General features: G+C 52.6%; 1 non-coding gene across 1 annotated transcript in view; it reads right to left on the reverse strand.

Annotated features, from left to right (window-relative positions):
- Window positions 1-1,196, reverse strand: part of LOC124742148 — a 1,908-nt gene extending 712 nt beyond the window's left edge. Inside the window, exon 1 of the ribosomal RNA XR_007010197.1 lies at window positions 1-1,196. This exon is cut by the window's left edge and continues 712 nt beyond it. This is a non-coding gene — a ribosomal RNA (small subunit ribosomal RNA).
- Window positions 1,197-5,000: the final 3,804 nt, after the last annotated feature.

The raw sequence follows: 5,000 nt of genomic DNA on the forward strand, positions 1-5,000 counted from the left end.
AAAGCTTTGGTTTCCCGGAGGCTGCCCGCCGAGTCATCGGAGGAACTGCGGCGGATCGCTGGCTGGCATCGTTTATGGTTAGAACTAGGGCGGTATCTGATCGCCTTCGAACCTCTAACTTTCGTTCTTGATTAATGAAAACATACTTGGCAAATGCTTTCGCTTCTGTTCGTCTTGCGACGATCCAAGAATTTCACCTCTAACGTCGCAATACGAATGCCCCCGCCTGTCCCTATTAATCATTACCTCGGGTTCCGAAAACCAACAAAATAGAACCGAGGTCCTATTCCATTATTCCATGCACACAGTATTCAGGCGGGCTTGCCTGCTTTAAGCACTCTAATTTGTTCAAAGTAAACGTGCCGGCCCACCGAGACACTCAATAAAGAGCACCCTGGTAGGATTTCAACGGGGTCCGCCTCGGGACGCACGAGCACGCACGAGGCGGTCGCACGCCTTCGGCTCGCCCCACCGGCAGGACGTCCCACGATACATGCCAGTTAAACACCGACGGGCGGTGAACCAACAGCGTGGGACACAAATCCAACTACGAGCTTTTTAACCGCAACAACTTTAATATACGCTATTGGAGCTGGAATTACCGCGGCTGCTGGCACCAGACTTGCCCTCCAATAGATACTCGTTAAAGGATTTAAAGTGTACTCATTCCGATTACGGGGCCTCGGATGAGTCCCGTATCGTTATTTTTCGTCACTACCTCCCCGTGCCGGGAGTGGGTAATTTGCGCGCCTGCTGCCTTCCTTGGATGTGGTAGCCGTTTCTCAGGCTCCCTCTCCGGAATCGAACCCTGATTCCCCGTTACCCGTTACAACCATGGTAGGCGCAGAACCTACCATCGACAGTTGATAAGGCAGACATTTGAAAGATGCGTCGCCGGTACGAGGACCGTGCGATCAGCCCAAAGTTATTCAGAGTCACCAAGGCAAACGGACCGGACGAGCCGACCGATTGGTTTTGATCTAATAAAAGCGTCCCTTCCATCTCTGGTCGGGACTCTGTTTGCATGTATTAGCTCTAGAATTACCACAGTTATCCAAGTAACGTGGGTACGATCTAAGGAACCATAACTGATTTAATGAGCCATTCGCGGTTTCACCTTAATGCGGCTTGTACTGAGACATGCATGGCTTAATCTTTGAGACAAGCATATGACTACTGGCAGGATCAACCAGGGAGCTGCGTCAACTAGAGCTGAGCAGCCGGCCGCCCGGGAGTGTGTCCCGGGGGCCCGCGCGAACACGCAAGCGTCCGCTCAATCATTCTGCAAACAGGAGGAGGCTGAGCTCCCCTGCACAATACACCTCGAAACCCTCTCAGGTCCCGGCGGCGCGCAGCGCCGTCCCAAGTACTTGGTCGGGTTCGAGAGAGGCGCAATCGCCCGGAGTTAGGCGAGTAGACGCTTTCGGTGCGACCACCCGTGCTCCCAACTGAGCTTGCCGCTGCCGACAGAGGCCCGGGAGCGTGCTGTCGTGGCATTGCCGGCGGGAGACAACACGCGCCACCTACGGTGACCGGCAGCTCCAACGCCAGCGCCACAGAAGGACAAAAGCCCCACTTGGGTGCCGAAGCGAACTCTCCCAGCACAGCGCACGCGCCAACACATCCGCACAGCTGCGATACAAACCACCAGCGAGAACCGCTGGGGCGACCGAGCAGCAGACGGCGTCGCGGCGCCGAGCGCCGGGCGGCGGCGCATCCTCAACGCACACAGTCCTCAATCGGACCAGCACACTGAAGATGTCCACCGCGCTTCGCACCGGGCCCGCGAGGACCTACTTTGGCCGCACGGCGCCGCGCGCAGGGTGCGCCGGCGCGCAGCTGCGACGCCTGCCGCGTCCGTCGGCCGGCGCGCCTGCCACTGGCCGCCCCCACCAGCCGGCTGTAGCGCGTGCGCCCACGCACCGCGCGGCCAGCACGCCGGGAGGCGCCCCCTCACCGGCCGGGGACGGTCCCACCCAGCCACCGCCGCGTATCGCTTCACACCCAGATGCCGTTCAGTTTCGTCGGCATGGTGGGTATCGCTGGAACAACCGGTTCGTACCTCAACCTATCGTCGCCATCACCGATTCACCCCTAGCGAGAACAACCGCACCACAACAGGTTACCATTTGTTCATTTGCGTAACTTCACCAGAAAACGCAGGCGTCCATCGCCATTTGCAACTTCAACGATTATTGCATGCCTGTGTCAGGTGTCACGCCACACTACGTCTGCCCACATACACGCAACAAAATGTGCACGCCTAGACAATACGTGGAAGGTGGCCCCCGTACGTATGCGATGTCCATTGCTCGAACGACTGTCAACCGGCCTCTGTAGCATGTCGCAGATATGGAACGCGGTGCACCATGCCATCACGGTGTGTGAGGAGAGACGACTAGGTCCGAATACATCAACAGACAGCTCATGCTGATCGCCATCCACGGCGTCCGTTCCTCCCACACGTCTCTATGGCGTACCACACTGCAATCCAGCTCTCATAGGGAGACGACACGTAGCTGCGTGCACAATATTTGCACTGTATGGTCCGCCGTTTTTGGGCGCAGTCGTTGTACGGTCACACATGTGCCACGATGTATCATTCGGTACATAAGGACGAATGTGCAGTACAGATTGTGGTTTACGCGTACGACATTAGCGGACGGTTGACACAGGCCGCACCACAACGTAGCCTGAGTACGTCGCATGCGAAGGGCATTGAACATGCAAACTTCTCACCAACCAGCTTGCGAAGGCAGGGGGGCAAGGTGGGGACGTGGGGAGGGGCGGCATGTACGTCCTGCTGCCATCCACATTACAGTGTACAGCAGGAGCATGTGGAAAGTCAGCAAGACTTGCAAGGTGTTTAACATGAAGCGATACACAGGGGAGCGGGCAGTGCGAGTAGCGAACTATATTGCGAGGGTTGCGGGTGGGCAACACTACACTAATTGAACGAGTCGTATAACAATTACAGAGCAGGTTTAGGCGACAACATGGGTTACGTTAGGGGACAACGTGGGTTACGTTAGGGGACAACGTGGGTTACTTTAGGGGACAACGTGGGTTAGGTTAAGGCACAACGTGGGTTAGGTTAAGGCACAACGTGGGTTAGGTTAAGGCACAACGTGGGTTAGGTTAAGGCACAACGTGGGTTAGGTTAAGGCACAACGTGGGTTAGGTTAAGGCACAACGTGGGTTAGGTTAAGGCACAACGTGGGTTAGGTTAAGGCACAACATGGGTTAGGTTAAGGCACAACATGGGTTAGGTTAAGGCACAACATGGGTTAGGTTAAGGCACAACGTGGGTTAGGTTAAGGCACAACGTGGGTTAGGTTAAGGCACAACGTGGGTTAGGTTAAGGCACAACATGGGTTAGGTTAAGGCACAACATGGGTTAGGTTAAGGCACAACATGGGTTAGGTTAAGGCACAACATGGGTTAGGTTAAGGCACAACATGGGTTAGGTTAAGGCACAACATGGGTTAGGTTAAGGCACAACATGGGTTAGGTTAAGGCACAACATGGGTTAGGTTAAGGCACAACGTGGGTTAGGTTAAGGCACAACGTGGGTTAGGTTAAGGCACAACATGGGTTAGGTTAAGGCACAACATGGGTTAGGTTAAGGCACAACATGGGTTAGGTTAAGGCACAACATGGGTTAGGTTAAGGCACAACATGGGTTAGGTTAAGGCACAACATGGGTTAGGTTAAGGCACAACATGGGTTAGGTTAAGGCACAACATGGGTTAGGTTAAGGCACAACATGGGTTAGGTTAAGGTACAACATGGGTTAGGTTAAGGTACAACATGGGTTAGGTTAAGGTACAACATGGGTTAGGTTAAGGTACAACATGGGTTAGGTTAAGGTACAACATGGGTTAGGTTAAGGTACAACATGGGTTAGGTTAAGGTACAACATGGGTTAGGTTAAGGTACAACATGGGTTAGGTTAAGGTACAACATGGGTTAGGTTAAGGTACAACATGGGTTAGGTTAAGGTACAACATAGGTTAGGTTAAGGTACAACATAGGTTAGGTTAAGGTACAACATAGGTTAGGTTAAGGTACAACATAGGTTAGGTTAAGGTACAACATAGGTTAGGTTAAGGTACAACATAGGTTAGGTTAAGGTACAACATAGGTTAGGTTAAGGTACAACATAGGTTAGGTTAAGGTACAACATAGGTTAGGTTAAGGTACAACATAGGTTAGGTTAAGGTACAACATAGGTTAGGTTAAGGTACAACATAGGTTAGGTTAGGTTAGGTTAGGTTACACGTTGTTGTAAGGAAAGGTGTAGGGGGGGGGGGCGGGGGCGGCAGGTTCGTTGATAGTGATTATAGTAAGTGAATGCTTGTGACATGATCAGATTTGTCACGTCAGGATGCACCTTTGGCTTATTAGAGGCGGCGCTCCAATTCTATGCTTGTGTGAGACCTGTGTCTTTGACTCATGTCATTGTTTGTGCGCTGTGACAGGAGGTACTATTGTGATGTTGGGTGCACCGTTGTATAGGACATGTGTGGGTGTTGGTGCCTGGTCTGCGCAATGGTGGATGTCGAAAGGCTGGGATATTGTATTTTCCGCATGGACCTCCTGGTCTGGTTGTGATAGTGTGGATTGTGTAATGTGGCGGAGAAGATGCACTGGATGTTGTTCCATGCTGGTGCTTACATATTGTATGTGCGCCTGTTAGAAGCAGAGAGTGGTGCGTGATCAGAGTGTCTGGCTGACGTGTGGTTCCCATTGTGGGCAGACTCTTTCAGCATGTATACGGACAGTTGTGTATATTTGCTGTAGTTTGATGGCTCTGCATTGATTACTAATCAGCGCCGTGTGTACGGGTAATCTGGTTCCAGTCCAAAATGTTCCATCTGTGTACATTAGTGACAAAGACTCCCCCCATGCAGTGGGGCTCGGTCTGTTATAGCTCTTCCGCGTAATATATTTGCCCCACGTTTTTGCGACTGCGAGTGCGAGTGCAACGCGCATGGGGA

Source organism: Schistocerca piceifrons, unplaced genomic scaffold (assembly GCF_021461385.2).
Source record: "Schistocerca piceifrons isolate TAMUIC-IGC-003096 unplaced genomic scaffold, iqSchPice1.1 HiC_scaffold_2164, whole genome shotgun sequence".
NCBI classification, from domain to species: Eukaryota; Metazoa; Arthropoda; class Insecta; order Orthoptera; family Acrididae; genus Schistocerca; species Schistocerca piceifrons.